The sequence below is a fragment of the Odocoileus virginianus genome, chromosome 9 (genome assembly GCF_023699985.2).
Source record: "Odocoileus virginianus isolate 20LAN1187 ecotype Illinois chromosome 9, Ovbor_1.2, whole genome shotgun sequence".
Classification (NCBI taxonomy): Eukaryota; Metazoa; Chordata; class Mammalia; order Artiodactyla; family Cervidae; genus Odocoileus; species Odocoileus virginianus.
The window spans coordinates 15,436,227-15,452,902 of NC_069682.1; the positions used below are offsets into that span (position 1 = coordinate 15,436,227).

The 16,676-nt window shown below is 41.9% G+C and overlaps 1 long non-coding RNA gene across 1 annotated transcript; it reads right to left on the reverse strand.

Moving 5' to 3' along the window:
* Positions 1-7,170: 7,170 nt before the first annotated feature.
* LOC139036476 (uncharacterized) lies at positions 7,171-14,501 on the reverse strand. The gene is made up of 3 exons (XR_011489236.1): positions 13,621-14,501; positions 8,762-8,842; positions 7,171-8,048 (listed from the first exon to the last, which is right to left on the reverse strand). It is a non-coding gene; the product is annotated as an uncharacterized lncRNA (long non-coding RNA).
* Positions 14,502-16,676: the final 2,175 nt, after the last annotated feature.

Here is a 16,676-nt window from a genome sequence, read left to right on the forward strand (position 1 = left end):
AGGACATGTAGGCATTGTCCGTAATAGTTTCAGTCCATCCAATCTGGGGACCAATATTTAGCCTAAGCAACGATTCCGGTGCTGATTCCATGACAGTTCTATCAGGAGAAGATAGAAACAAGAGGGATGGACTCTTGATAGACATCTCACTCTATAGTTATCCATGTCTGCCTTTCAGAAAAAGGAGGAGCTAAGAGTGGAGTTGATAAGCATCTTGCAGGAATGCATCACTCTGTTAGGTGTGAAACACTGCGCTGGAATTTTTTCCTCACTCTGTCACAGGGAAGACTTGGCCAGACCCCTTATCACAGTTGGCAAAACAGAAACAGGGGAACTAGTTGATTTTTCAAGAAGCTGAGCTGAGGGTCTAAGAATTCCTGTTGCAATTTTAAGTCTATCAAACCAAATCCCCACCATCCTTTCCTGTAAGTTTCTAGATGCCAAATGGAAGTGGTTAGGCATAGATTGAGCATCTTGACACTGTTGTCAATCACATGTACATTTCAACAAATAACTTGCAACATTTCCCTTTCAACTGCCATGTGTCAGGCACTATTCTAGGTTCTGGGGATACAGAAGTGAATAAAACAGAGCACCCTCCTTTTGGGGGAAAATATCCACCAAAAGTTAAATTGGTGCCATCAACAGGTTGGGGAGTGAAAGGTTTGCCTTGGAAGACACAGCCTTTACCTGGGGAAGAATGGCTGGAGAACCTTGTTCAATGTCCTCTGAAACGCCTTCACTTAAATAAAGTCCATGGAACTGACCACGGTAAGATTTAGCATGGTGGGGCTCGGAACCGAGTTTCCCTTTGTATTTCAGAGCATAACCAACCCTCAGGCTGAGAGCAAGGTGGGTTTCACTGACATCAATATCACATTGCTTTCCCTTTCACATCAGTGTCCTCGGAAGCAAATGGAAATAAGCCACAGTTGAGAAGTGGAGAGAGGGTATCTGTGTGATTATTCTAATGCTGCTCTGACTTTCCCTGAGATATTATCAATGAGTGGCTCTTTCCCACAGGAAGTGAAGTCTCCCAGGGAGGTTGTAGAAGCCATGGCAGGCTGAATGGGACACAGTTCTTAAAAGGGAAGAGCCCTCCCACTAAAGAGAAGACCCGCAGCTGGGTCCACTCTCTAGACTGTGAATTCACACACTGTGTATCCTGGACCAATTCTCACCTCCGAGCACTTGCCTGATTCCTCAGCTCTTCAGTACCTATCCTGAGAATGTGTGAAGCTGACTGAATAGCACACATGGGAAATTTCATTAAGACCCAAGCGTACATACCACTGTGTGTTTTCAATTTGCTGGGTCAATGTTTTTGCCAGCTGCAAAGAAGAGTTAAAATCCTGTTGGAAAGCTTACTGGAGAAACAGGCTCTTATTCCGGAGGAAGGATTTCATAGGATTTTTGGCTTGATGGGACATTGTGATGACTGTTGAGAAATGAATAGAAAAGTTGGAAGAAGTCAGGGATTCTTATGTTTACTGGGAAAGCACTGGAATAACAGGGTTAATATATATAACTGAAACATAAATAATACTAGATTGCATCCGCTTTTCTGGCATCAGGGAAAACTCCAACAGGTTCATTTATAGCAAAACCCCAAAGGCATCACAGTTAGAATGGTTTTTTCCCCTGATTTTTTTTCATTTGCCTTCTGCACGTATTAACCTTTCTATCTGTGCTCTCATTGCAAAGGGATAATGTGGTCAGTATTTCAGAAACTTCTACCTCTAAGGTAAAGTACATTGCAGAAGAATATCTTTTTTTTCCCAAATTTTCCATTACTGACTTTTTTCCATTTAAAAATTCTATGACTTACTGCCAGTGACACTTCTTTACATATTATAGCCTTTAAAAATTAAGCTTTCTAAATTTGCATTAATAATATGAACACTACATATAATGACAAGCAGTGAGCAGGCACTGAATAATTGTTAAATGAATGGACAAATATGTATGTTCTGTATCTATAAATGTACAACCTCAGCTGAAAGTTTATCCAACACTGAAACAATTTATTCAGTTTAAATGTCATCTTTTCATGTATTAAATTTGTGTGTTCAAACTGAAAAAATGTGGGCTTTGGGAGTAGACTATAACTATAATGTAGCTATACATGTTCTACTCTTTATTTACAAAAAGGAGTGCTTTGTGGAAATACCTAAGCTTAACACTCACCAACAGAAGTGGGTAACTCCTCTGGAATAACTCTTTTAAAGAAATCCACTCGAAGTACAATAGGTTCCTTTGGATCTCTCTCCTCTTCTCAGTCTCAGCTTAATCTGACACGAATCTCTAGATCTTCGCTCCAGAGCTTCTCATTCCACTTCAATCCTTCCTTGGAGTCAACTCCTTCCTATTTCTAGCAACAGACTTTGGGGAAAATGGGCTTTAGAAAATTCTTACAGCTTTTTTTAGCAATCACTTCTGAACTTCAACTTGGAGGAGAGCTCTTTCCAGTAACCAGCTTCTATCACAGTTACTAAAGCAGTGCTGCCCAGAAGAGTGGCTTCCTTTGCTCAGTTCTCTTATCTCCTCTCCAAAGGGGAAACTTAAGAGGAAACAGAGGGATCTGCCCTCTGAATACAACACCTACCTCCTTTCGCTGCTTTCTGACCAACCAGCCTCCCATCACTTAATGAACGGATTCTCTCCAGCATGACGGACGCTGTAGAGACAGGAGGTTCTTTCCTCATCTCTTCCTGCTTTACTGCTTCTTTACCCACTCCTTCTTCTATCTTCCCACAAGAGATGAAGAGGTACTGACTTTACTGCCCAGCGCCCAGAACATGCCTCAGGTCACACTTGCCAGGCGCGGGCTCATGGTGAGTCACACGGATGGGCAGAGCTTTCTCGTCAGCCTCCTTCTGCGCTCTGCGAAGAAGCTCTCTTCACAGAGCATGCATTTCTTTTCTCCACCTCTTCCACACTTTACAAAGGCATGCTAAGAGGGCCAGACTTCTCTCCAGTTCTCTCCCTCCCCAAAGTTACATCTGAGTGGGTTGCACCCAGATTTAGATTCAGGGTGAAAAACAGAAGCTCCTCTTAGACTGTGAGCCTGAATCCCAGGCTTCAACTCAGCTTCTACCAGAATGTTAAGCCCTGTCTGGTCCTAGGGCCTGTTCAACTATAAATTGAGTGGTACCACAGTGCCTCTCATTATATGAGAATCCAATGTCTGGGTTGCTGAAAAGAAGCAAAGCTTCTTAAAGAAAAATTATTCATTAATAAACTGACTACTTATAAAATTAACGTCTAACCGAAGACCCATTCCTTCAAGACATTAGTATCCATCCTACCAACATTGTAGCAGATAATAAATTCAAGGACAGTAGAAGTGAAAAGAAATTGTAAATATTGGAAAAGGTGAAGGATTTCATGAAGTTGCTGAAAGCAATGTCAGAGAACTGCTTGAAATATTTCAAGCCAATAATAAATGAGAATATACACAACTGTGAAGGTGGTGGTTTAATCACTAAGTCATATCGGACTCTTGCGACCTCATGGACTGTAGTCTGCCAGGCTCCTCTGTCCATGAGATTCCCCAAGCAAGAATACTGGAGTGGGTTGCCATTTCCTTCTCCAGAATATCTTCCCAACCCAGGGATTGAATCAGGGTCTCCTGCATTGTAGGCAGATTCTTTACCAACTAAGCTACAAGGGAAGCCCTTATATGCAACATGACCAGTTAACAATTTAAGAAGAGAAAATAAAGATGTTGAGAAAGATACAGAGCACATGGGTAAAAATTAAAATTTTGAATATTTTTGCAAAAGTAGCCCTTTTCTGACTATATGGCAAAAGTCAAATGTGAAGTCAAAAATATTTTATCCTACCATTATACAAGTGCATCTAAAAACCATTAGCAACCTGTTTGGCTGATCTATTGCCCCATAAGAAAGCAACCATATATTTAAAGACTTAATAACAATGTAACATTTCTCCTAATTCCTCTGGATGATCTGGTAGTTCTGCTTCAAATGGTACCTTTAAGATTCTTAGAAGTCTTCTTGTTTAGCTGAGAGGATCACTGAGATACTCTTTAAATCTTTCTCATGTTTTAACAGAGACGTTGACCCCGAGGTCATGTTTTCCTAACAGCACTCTGGATTTCATCTTCAAACCAAGGCCGTTTCTCACTTTGAGAAATTTTCCTTGGAGAGATGAAAGCAATTTTATTATCAAACCCGCAGGTTCTAGTGCCTTTTTAGTTCTTCTAAATTTGCTTGAAATCTAAACATTTCCTTCTTTAGCTCAAGTAGCTCCTCTTGGACTGTACCACGGGGGTCTAAAAGGAGGCAGATGGCACTTTCAGCATCCTCTCAGGAATCAGCTTAGCCAGACCCCAAGTCCATGAGGCACCTCTTTAGTTCCCATATTTCCACCGGCAGAGTTCTGGTAACTGTTCTGCGGCTCTATAACTCAGGTTCTCCTTCCTCCAGCTTCCAGTAGGATAGCCTCCACTGCCTTTCAGCCTCCACCAGACAGTCTCTTCATCATTCCTCCAAACTTCTCCACTCTTCCACCAGACACAAAATCAATGCCACGTGTGGTGGCAGGACTCCACTTTGAGGTCATGGCTCTGTTTTAGCTATCGACTGCTGCATAACACATCACCCTAAATTTAACGGCTTCTCACAATTTCTTATTCCTTCTTACAGCTCTGGGGGTTGACCACAAGGTTACTAGGCTTCAAGAATGTTGCCAGCTTGGAGTTGGATGTCTAGAAGATCTAAAATGGACTCATACAGGTGGATGGAAATCGGTACTGGCTGCAGGCTGGGAGCCCAGTTGGGAGTTGGCTTAAGGCCTCCATTCTCCTCCAAGTGGGCTTCTCCACATGGCTGCTTATGCTTCTTCACAGCATGGCAGATGGATTCCAAGAAAACAGAGCCCAGTGTGCAAGGACTTATCAGGCTTTCGCGTGCATCACTCTTGCTAATGCTCCACTGGTCAAGGCTCGTCACGTAGCCAAGTCCAGAATCAGCGTGTGAGGAGACGCCTAGGGGTACAAGTTAAAAGCAAGCCAGAATACTAGAGTGGGTAGCCTTTCCCTTCTCCAGGGGATATTCCCAACTCAGGGATTGAACCCAGGTCTCCCGCACTGCAGGCAGATTCTTTACCAGCTGAGCCACAAGGGAAGCCCACAGTGTATGTGAACCCTCTACCACGGACTTTATCATTGATCCACTGCAGCACTACAAGGTAAGTATTATTAGCCTCATTTATTGATAATGAACTAAAGCAACAGTTTAGAGAGGTTATATTAACTTGTTTAAGTTCTCAGGGTCGTACTGCTAGTAAATGTTGGAGTCAGCATTTAAACCTCCTATTCTATCTTCTCAATTAGTGATGGAAACCAAGGTTAATATTCCTCTTAGGAAGATACCATGATTCTGCAGTGAAATGCTGACCACATTTTTGACCAGGACCCCCCTGGTTTACAAAGGCCAGGTCGACATAAGACATGGTGTCTCAGCGTCGATAGTCAATGGAATATCTCAGAACAGAATCTCAGACACATGTGACCCAGACATCTGAACAACCTCACTGGGATTTCTAATTTATTTGTCAACTTTTTTCTCATTCACAGTTCCTAGAGCACTCCCAGATGACAGAAAGGAACCAAAACTTGAGGGATTTAGTGGATTATGCTACTTCACCCACTGAAAAAATAGGGTATTGGAGCCAATTTGGGGACTACTGCTGGTTTCCTAGACTACTACATAACTGGTCTGAGTTGGAGCCCTAGGAGGACAAATGGATGCAAAAACACAAATACAGAAAATAGAAGAACAGTGAAGTGTAAAGGGTGCTATCTCTTTTTCTGACAATCAAATCTACCAAAACCAGGTTTCTGCCTCTTTATAAATGAGGTAATACTTCAGACGTTGCTCAACTATAAACGCTACGATGACAGGAAGCTTGGTGTCTCAGTCCCTGCTGCATCGCTGCACCCTGCAAAGTGGTGGCCACACTGTCAGCTCTCAACAGATGCTGAATGGGTCACTGTGTGATCTAACCATGCGTGGAATTTCCTGCTGATTTAGAGTAACCTGTTCCAAGGTGTGTGGTGTGTGAGCAAGGATGAGAGTGGAGGCTTGTAAGCCTCTCCCCTGGGTTCCTGCAGTGGGCTCTTACACTGCTATCCTCACTGGGGATCCACTTCTAAGTCTCAAACTTCTGGAAATTTTTGTGACATGAGGAAAGCTGCTTTGATACTGCCTGAGGAACCAGTTTCATTCTGTCCATTTGAGTTACAAACAGAAGAGACCGAAGGAAATCTCTGTAACACGCAGCTCTGGGATATCTCAGGATGCCCAAGTAGAGCGCACCATGGCTCTCTCTATTTCTGGGTGGCAATCTTACACACAGGGACTTTACTAGGTGGAGGTGGCCTCTGCAAGCTTCTGTGCTTTTTGCTCTTGTTTTGCTCCAGCATGTCTTACATTAATTTTCTACTAGCTTAGTGAAAGTCAGATAAAAGAAACTTGCACCTTTTGGCATGACACTATGATGGGTTTTATAGCTCAGAACCTAAACAATAGATGTTAGCCACCAAAAAAAAAAAAGAGAGAGAGAGAGAGAGAAAACGAATACCACCAAAACTTAAAGGATGGAGCAGAAGAAGTTCTCAGAGCAAAGTTTATAATAATAAATGTGTACATTAAGAAAACAGAATGCTCTCAGATAAGCAACCTAAGAAGGAACCAGAAAAATAAGAACGTACCAAGCCCAAAGTTAATATAAGGAAGGCAAAAAACAGAATGGAAATAAATGAAATAGAAACTAAAAAAATAACAAAATCAATGAAACTAGTAAGATCTGTTTGTTAAAAATAAATATAAACAAATCTTTAGCTAGACTCATCAAGAAAAAGAAAGGACTGAGGTAAAATTCTAAATGAAGGAGAAGACATTACAAATGATAAGATACAAGAACAAATGATCGTCAGAGACTTCGATGAACAATTATATACCAAAAAATCTGATAACCTAGCAGATATGGACAAATTCCTATTTGTCCTCAAATATCCAAAAGTTCCTCAAATACCTAAAACACTCTTTCTTACTGTAGGCTTTTTTGAGACACTATGTAGGGTTATTACTATGTGACTTAGGTCTCTCTTACCTTTCTTTCAGATTTGAACATTCCCTCTCCTTTCCCATGTCATTGAGTAGCTAGAAAATACTGGGCTCAGAGTCCTCAAGGACTTGCCACACTCTGAATAAGTGACGAAGCCATTTCTTAAGCTGTGAACCACTCCCTGGCCAGCTGTGATTTCCAGATGCGTATTGTTTGATATGGTGGACACTCTGCACTGTCTCACTTTGTGAAACTGGTGTGTGTATCATCTGTGCCCACACCACCCTACTCCTCCCCTGGATCCACTTAGAACCCCAAGCAATAGCTTCCCTCTCTAGGAGGTTCCTAACGGTTTTCCAAGGAGAGCTGAAAGGAGAGCAGTGTTTCCACAGTCCAGAGACCGAGAAGCCTGGGGCTGTGTAGGCGCTCCCCTGGGAAAGAACAAAAGTTGATAGTTGCAGGAAAACAAACAGCCAACAGTCTCTGTGTCCAGAAGCTCTTATCACAAACACATGCAGAGGACTTGCTGAGGCTCAGCAGCAGAGGTGCCGCATCTCTTCCTGGAAGGCAGGCAGCAAGCAGCAGCCTGCGGTGCTCAGGTGGATTTGCATGTGACCCAAGTCGCTCCTTTCCTTGTACTTACACGCAGCCCGCATCAGCAGGTTAGAAACAATAATATGGAAGAAGCTCCGGCAGCTTGGAGCACCTGGGAGCCAGCGCCTTGCTCTGGATGCTAAGGCTCCTGGGACGGAGGGAGTTATGGGCTGGCCAGGGGGCCTCTTCTACACACCAGCCCAGCAGCACTGACAGCTCGTCCTGGCCACATCTTGCATGGCGGCTTCAAGGTTCTGAACTTCAAGGCAAGAACTCATGCCTTCTGAGTTCCCACTCACCTGGGCTACTTTCAGGGTCCAGTTTCCTTCCAATAATCCAGAGGAGCCTGATAGGAACGCCTGGAGAAATCAGAAATGAAAAACTCTAAGATACTCCTTTTGATGAACTAAGAGAGCAGCTCAAATGCAAACATGCACACGCTTCAGTCTGGATGAACACACGCTGGCTGGCTGTCAGCTTTGAGCCAGGCTTGGTGCTCGGCACTGGGGCGTATGGAGAATATTCCAGATGACTCCAGACTGGAATATCCCACTCCTCCCAATGCTGTCAGTCTGAGCACAGTTGTGTTCTATCCATCCCTGATGTTTTTTTTTCTCAAGTCCTTTCAGAATGGACTCCAACTTAAATTTTCTTTCATAGCTTATACTCTGTTGCTACTGCCTTACACTATAAACAGATATCAAATGATTCTAATGAAATACCACTAGCATCTGTGAAGGCTCTCCAGGTGGCAGAGTGGTAAAGAATGCCTGCCAATGCAGGAGATGCAGGAGAGCTTGGGATGATGCCCTAGAGGAGGTAATGGCAACCCACTATTCCAGTATTCTTGCCTGGAAATTCACATGGGCTACAGTCCATGGAGTTGCAGAGAGTTGGACAAAGCTTAGCGACTGAGCACGCACACAAGTATCTTTTGCACAGGACATTACAACACTTCACAAACACTGGCCATGAATAGCAAATTAATCTGTAAATTGATTCCTAATTCACAGATGGATAGTAGTAGGCGGGTGTTTAGAGTCAAGAGCTATCAGAAAAAATTCTGACTTACCATTAATAACTTGCATTATGATCTCAGGCAACCCCTCCACCTCGCTGGAGCCCTGTGTCCTCCTGTATGCAGCACTGGCAGCTGAAAATAAAGTGATCCTCGGTATTTGAAAATCTGGGAGAGGTGACTTTTATTATCATAACAATAGTAGCAGCAGCATTACTGATATGTAGACACCAGGGGTCTGGTTGCTGTTTCTCCTGTACAGAAAAGTTTCGCAGAAATAGATTTTCCTGCCCCAAATGCCAAGGGAGGTCATGTACACCGGTCCCGTTCACCCTTCCCTGCTGGGCAGTCTGCGCACGTCGGTCACTGACAGTGAGCCTGACTGCTCAGCAAGCTGAGCTGTGCTCAGAAGGAAACCAGAGAAGGCAATGGCACCCAACTTCAGTACTCTTGCCTGGAAAATCCCATGGATGAGGAGCCGGTAGGCTGCAGTCCGTGGGGTCACTAGGAGTCGGACACAACTGAGTGACTTCACTTTCATTCATTTGGAGAGGGAAATGGCAACACACTCCAGTGTTCTTGCCTGCAGAATCCCAGGGACGGGGGAGCCTGGTGGGCTGCTGTCTATGGGGTCGCACAGAGTCGGACACGACTGAAGCGACTTAGCAGCCCCAGCAGCAGCGGCAGAAGGAAACAGCTGGAGCCAATCCACGAGGACAGGTAGAATAAGTCCAGGTTGCTGAACTGGCCGTCTGCACACTTGAAATTCCAGGTAGTCTGGAGAGCAACCTTCAGCTGTTTATAATGCCATAGTCCTTTCTTTAGTAAATTATGCCCTGTGTGTGCTAAGTGAACTAAAATTATTCACTGTGTATCTGACTTACAGATCGACTCCTTTAAGTCCTAAGGAATCAATCACTCTGTTGTTCAGTTGTTGTTTAGTCCCTAAGTTGTGTCTGAATTTTTGTGACCCTAAATCCCAACTAACTTTGCAACGTTCTTAAGGGCTGTCTGAAATGAAATACCTCACATTGAAGAATAAAATATCAAGCTCCAAAGTCAGAGTAATTATTTTTTTAAATTGTATGTCTAAATGCACTTTAAAAAAAAAGGTATCCTCAAAAGTTTTCCAAAGAATAACACAAAAGCATAGGTGAAGTCAACTTAGCCAGTAGTAACTATTAATTTGGGCACTTTGAGGTAAGTTGAAACAGGTTTAGTATTTTTCTTGGTTTCTAAAAGTCAGCGTCTTTAATTAAAAATAAAGCTAAAGTTAGATGACTGGTGTTTTGACATCCAACCAAGTTTTATTTCTGGTACAGCTATCCAGACTAAAACACCACTCATGGCAAAACTTGCCCATTTTTATGTGAATGTTTGTTTATACTCAGTTCTTTTAACTCCACACCATCATGTCCTGTTCTGAGTTAAGTAATCTTATTCCACGGCGTGGAAGTACACATATGTGTTCATTTCCCCTCTCTGTAAGTCCTTTCCAAATGTCTGGCAGAGAATCTGGATGAAGTGTGAAGGCCCCAGACAGTGGCCGTCAGACGAGGACCACGTGCTAACACCCCCACACTCTCCAGGGCTGTACGGTCAGTATGGCTGAGTGGGCCACCCCAGGCTCCAAAGGTTCCAATTGGTTTTCTGCGACCTTGGCCTTGGGTTCTGTGATGTCGTGCATAAGGTGAAGAGTCTGAAGACAGGTGACCTGGTTCCAAATACTAACACCACCATTTCTTGCTGTGTCATCACAGGCAAACCACTGAAATCCTCTGAGCCCCAGTTTCTTTTTTCTACCTACCTACCTATCCATCTATCCATCCATCCATCTTCTATCTTCATCTATCACAGCAGGTTGTGGTAAAAAGGAAAAGAGGAAGTATAAAGAGGGAGACACTTTGAAAACTGCAAATGCACAAATTAATAGCAATCGTTCAGATGATGATAGATGGACAAGGGCTTAGGACCTAGGCCTAAACTTGGGCTTTCTTTGTCTGAGGGTTTCTGGGATTTGAGGCAAGAGTGAGGCAGGGAGCGTGGGCCAGGGGACCATGACTCCCCAGATAGTTCCATGAGGTGGTCCCAGGGCCAAGTTAACATGACTGTCATTAAGTGTGAAAGAAATGAGCGTCACATGTGGGAGGAGGAGAGTAGTGGTGATATGGGATATTAAGTTGGGAGGTGAGGACCTGTTAGACCTGGATCTGGACTAGAAGGAGGGCAGTGGGAGAAGTGTGGAAAGAGCCTGAACCAGACCAAATGGAGCCATTTCTGGACCCCTGTTTTTTCATTCTCCTTATGTGCTGTTGGATACAGAGACCGTCAATCTCCTGCTTGGTTACCACTTAATATAATTTTTCAAACTGTATGTCTTTTCAAATTATTCATTTGTGCATATTTCAAAATGCATAGTAACACTATCATTTGACAAAAAAACAAAAACCACTATATGTCTCTTCACATGTGTTTAAGTTAACATCTAAAACATTTATTCATCAAGTTAAATCATTGCAAAGGATATAATCTCTAGTGAATCAGAAATAGGAAATTTAAAAAATAAAAACCTAGTATGACTTCTTCACTGTTTCCAGGACAATCTAATACCACAGCAATTTGATAATCTACCATAATTGATTTTAATATACACCTGAAAGCTTGTCTTTAGTAGGCAAAATTTATTTCATTTACTCCTTAAAGTTGTATTTCCACTCTACTTTCTTCACATAATTTTATGTTAATGTGATACATTTTATACCTAAAATCCTTTCATTGATCATCCATAATTATCTGCAGCAAAAATATGTATATAACTTGAATTTAATTTTGTACATTTCAATTTGAAAGTAATGTTTAGATCCTGTAGCCAAATAACTCTAAATATTAAAGAAATAATTCTAGACTGAATTATCATTATAGATACTATTAATATCTGATTTATCACACAGATTTTTATTAATATTAAATATAAAAATTAAAATTTTGTTGGTAAAACCAGTTTTCATCAGATTTACTAAATTAAGATGCATCTATTTCCTAGAATAGATGGCAACCCTCACCAACATTAATCTTATTTTACAATTATTGTTGTTACAGTTATTATACACACTATGAAACATTTTTCATGAAAATGAACATGAAAATGAAAGGAACTTTATCATAACCATGTCAGTTACCAAGCTCCCTGGGATAGGGTGATCTATCATCAAAATGATTTTTAATGATCCAATTTCTGATGGCTCAATTAGGTCTTCCCTCAATTTTCATGAAAGCAAAGTATTAGAAATCATCTGAGTGCAAAAAGATTTCATACTAAATCAATAGACTCTTTCACTTTCTCAAAAAACACCATTTTATCTGGCACCCAAGAGATCTGTGGGCCCTGGAGATACTCATCATAGAAAGCAGAGGGAGAGAGGCAGGTCTCACCTTTATGGGGAGGTCTTTGTAGAAAGCAAGACCCTCTGCCCACCTGGGACCGCTTACTGATGCTCAGCTCTCGGCAGAGCAACCTTTGGGAAGTGTGCACAGGCAGGCGATGGATCTTCAGTTTTTTTAATCCATGCACTGATGTGATCTTAGCAAGCATTCACATACCACCAAGCATGTGGGGGTCCAATTGTGAAGGCTACCCCCTTGGACTGTCTGGGACCTGATTCCCACTGACCTGGGAGCTGAGTCTCAGCAGAGCTGGCAACCCTGGACAGTGGGGCATTCCCTGATCTCTCCAGCTGGCATTGTCCAAACTGGGTTGGGGCGGGGGTTGGGGGGCATTTGTGCACATTGAAATGTGAGTGATTCTCAGTAAAGACGGAATCCCAGTTGAAAAACATTTGGGAAAAGCTCCCTTTTATTTCCCCCTCTTAGAGATTTGCAATCAAACCAGAATATTAAAGACTAAAGAAAGCTGTTTAACTTTCTTTAGTACAGTATTTTGAAACCAGTTTGCTCCTGCACCCCAATCTTTTCTCCCAAAGAACATGCAGTTGTACAGAAAGAGACTTTAAATCATCTGCTCTGATCCCCAGAGCTCCAGACTGAGTCTCCTGTGAGTTCATACAAGGTCTGACCTGTTCATGACAACTGCAGGCCTCTCTAGTCTCCAGGAGCCCTGAGATTGGTTGGTTTTCATGGATTGTTACCTGCTAGGGCACAGTGCCGGGAAGAGCTGCTAGGAAGACTCTGCCCCAGCCTTCCTACTGATGTTACCCATTTTTAGATGGACGTTCTGGTACAACAGGAAGGTTCCTGTGCTACTGATGTAGGGGCAGCCCCCATTGCAGCCATGAACTTGAAGCCTATGATCAGCTCTCAAATAACCACCAGTGGAGGGTCAGTTTGGTGCCTCCCGAGCTGTCCTTCTGGGCCCCACGGTCCATGACGACGTGGGCCAAGTCAAGAGAGGACTATAATTAGATGCAGAGTACAATTAAAATCAAACATATATGAGTGGTATGTGTGTGTGAGAAAGAGACTGTGTCTCATCATATAACTGTCTTTATTACATCCAGAGCCACATGAATTGTAATCATCTGGTTTGAATTGTCCATCTTTTCATTGCCAAGCATGAAGAGTTGACTACATTATCATGATGAAGATGAGAATACACAGTTCAAGTACCCCCGCTGGGGAGAGACTTCCCTGAAGCTGTTCACTACATGGGAAAGAGGGCTGGGTCACCTGACTTGGGTCACGTTTTGGAACATCACAGGCATTTGACCTAAGACACCACCACTGACAATACACCAGAACAAGTCCCTGCTATCCTTTCCTCCAGGAAGACTCTAGGGCTTCAAGTTAGAAATCAGTCAATAAGGTATGCAGCAGTGCTGAACACTTTGATTAATGTGGAGACCCAGTCAGACTCTCCACCCTGACAGCAGCTCAGAACTCAAACAAATCCATCATACCTGCTGGGAAAGAAGGTTGGAGAGTGAGCTGGTGGAGCATCTCTGTTCTTGGAACACAGGAACCGTGAAGCATGTCTGCCTGTCCCTTCACTCCGCACACCGCCTTTACTCTACACAGAAAAAGACAGCTGATGAGAGCCAGACGCCAACCACATGGATGACTGATCCAGCCTCAACTGGAACTGGCTTGGCCCTTGGAAAGCCTTTGCTCTCACCTGTGAAGCTGCAAAATAACCAATGCTTTTTCCCAATGCATTTTTATAAGCATCTGCAAAGCAAGGAGAACAGAACTCAGAACAGCTGGAAGAAACGAGATAAAGCATCAAAACTAGTTTTTTATCTTAAAACCACTAGAGATTTCCTGGGACATCATCCACCCAAACTCCTTTTTATGGGAATACAAAGGGAGCAGAAATTGAACGGTTTGCCTAAGGTGAAGGGGGAGAGTGTTCAGCGCTTCACGTCATGGGTTCTAGATGTTAAGTTTCAGAGAAACCTGCCAGGGAAGTGCCAGGGAATAAACACAGTGAGTCTGTGAGCAGGATACTCTACATGCTCGGTGAAACCCCCTGGACAAATTCTGCTTAAATATTTTCTTTTTAATGTTTTGCAGGATAGCTGGGGAAGAAGAGCAGGGTGAAGAAAACAAAGTAACAAGATTAAAGATTTTTCCATGTAATGAAACAGGCAAAATACAATCTCAAATAATAACATGTCTAAGCATAAGTCTTAAGGAATACAGCTTTCTTTATTAAACAAGAAGTAACTTTTAATTAGACTAATCGTCCTCCTTTGGTTTCAAATAGTCCTGATCCTCTTCTTAAGATGCTCATTGTCTATGCCCTTCATGTGTCTTATGGTCATAATTTTAACTCTTTAAAGCAGCTGGATGATATAAATATGGATCTGTGAAAAGCAGGAGATATATATAGATATATATAGATATACAATAAATATGTCATGTCAAGCTTTCCTACCATTTACTAACTTATTAAAATTTTTTTTAAAAATATGGTACAATTGACAAGGAACACTGAAAAAACAAGGAGATGATGTTGCTGAATCAGGAACTTCTGGCTTCTTATCCTAACTCCTCTGAAAGTCATTAACAAGATTATTCTTTTAATCCCTGGACATGCTGTGCCTCTATGCCATCTTTACTGTAGGTTTATGTATGTTCATAACATCCTTGCTTAACAACTATCATAGAAAGCGAATTCTGTTCATTCATCTCAAATATCTTGTTCATTCCCCATCAATCAGGGCCCAGGCCATGTCCCAGCCCTCCTGAGCTAGTCTTCTCTCCCAACCACACTAGCTCACTTCCACGCAACTTCCTCCTAAATTCCTGCCACACTCTCTTTGGTATCACTGAAAATCCAAAACTTACCACCTGACATTGTCATTCATATATATATTATATATAAACTTATAATATATAAAATATAGTATGTAAGATATATATAAAATATAATATGTTGAAGTTATAAAGAGGCCCTTGAAATAAAGAATTCCACTGAATTGGATCCAGATGCCTTGGTGTATTTTTTCTTGTCCTCTACTTGTATGACAGTCATTTGAAATTCAACTATTATTAGAACTGCAAGAAAGAGAGGAATAGGATCTTACCTCCTGGAGTTCCCATGTCAGTACTTTTATCCACATTCCCTGGTCTCATGCTCCCTTGAGCTTTCCTTTCTCTTTCTCTCATGTCCCACTTTTTTTATTCTTTTTATATGTTTTTATACAATATTTTCTCTTTACCTTTTTTTTGGAGTATGTTTCATTCCATTCTTTACTATTTAGTCTTTCTCAGAAGCAGAAGTACACACACACGCACACACCTTCCCACACCAGCTCCGTGTTTAGGTGCTGTTTGACTGGGCTGCCTCTGTGTTTGACTCACGTTTTCATATTCCACAATATTACCACATGCCAGGAGAGGCAACCATTTTCCTGTCTGCTTCTCATTTTGACCCATGTTACACTAAAATGAAGCAAAAGGAAGGGTCACAGACAGACCATTGAATGCTTTGTTTAAGATGCTGGCCTTTCAGAATTACATTTCACGTTCTCCAAAGAGGAGCCCGTGCATCAGAGCTCTGGCCAGTCATTTGGCGCCTTCTACAGGACACAAAGAGCCACAGGCTGGAAAAATCAAATCTGATTTAATAAATCTGATTTAATCTGATTTAATTCAAGGTGGCCACCATATACCTAGAACAACTCTGAATAAACCGTTTCTTGCTGTCAAAATAATTGTACTACCCAAAGCAATCTACTGATTCGATGCAATTTGTATCAAATTACCAGTGGTGTTTCTCATAGAACTAGAACAAAAAATTTTACAGTATGTATGGAAATAGAAAAGACACTGAATAGTCAAAGCAATCTTAAGAAAGAAAAGCAGGAGCTGACAGAATCAGCCTCCCTGACTTTAGACTACACTACAAGCTACAGTAATCAAAACAAAGTGTGGTACTGGCACAAAAATCGAAATATATTGCATAGATCAATGCAACAGGATAGAAAGTCCAGAGAGAAACCCACGCAACTGTGATCAATTAATCTAGGACAAAGGAGGCAAGACTATACAATGGAGAAAAGACAGCCTCCTCAATAAGCAGTGCTGAGAAAACTGGACAGTTACATGTATAAGAATGAAATCAGAACACTCCCTAACACCATCCACAAAAATAAACTCAAAATGGACTAAAGACCTAAACATAAGGACAGACACTATAAAACTCTTAGGGGAGAACACAGGCAGAACACTCTGCCACAAATCACAGCAATGTATCTTTTTGACCCAACCCTTAATGAAACTAAAATCAAAAGTAAGCAAATGGGACCTCATTAAACTTAGAAGTCTTTGCACAGCACAAGATATCATAAACAAGACAGAAGAAAACCCCCAGAATGGGGGGTCATATTTGCAAATGATGCAACTGACAGATTACTCTCCAAAACATTCAAACAGTTCAAAGAGCTCAATATCAAAAAACAAATAACCCAATCGAAAAATGAGTGTAAGATCTAAATAGACATTTCTCTAA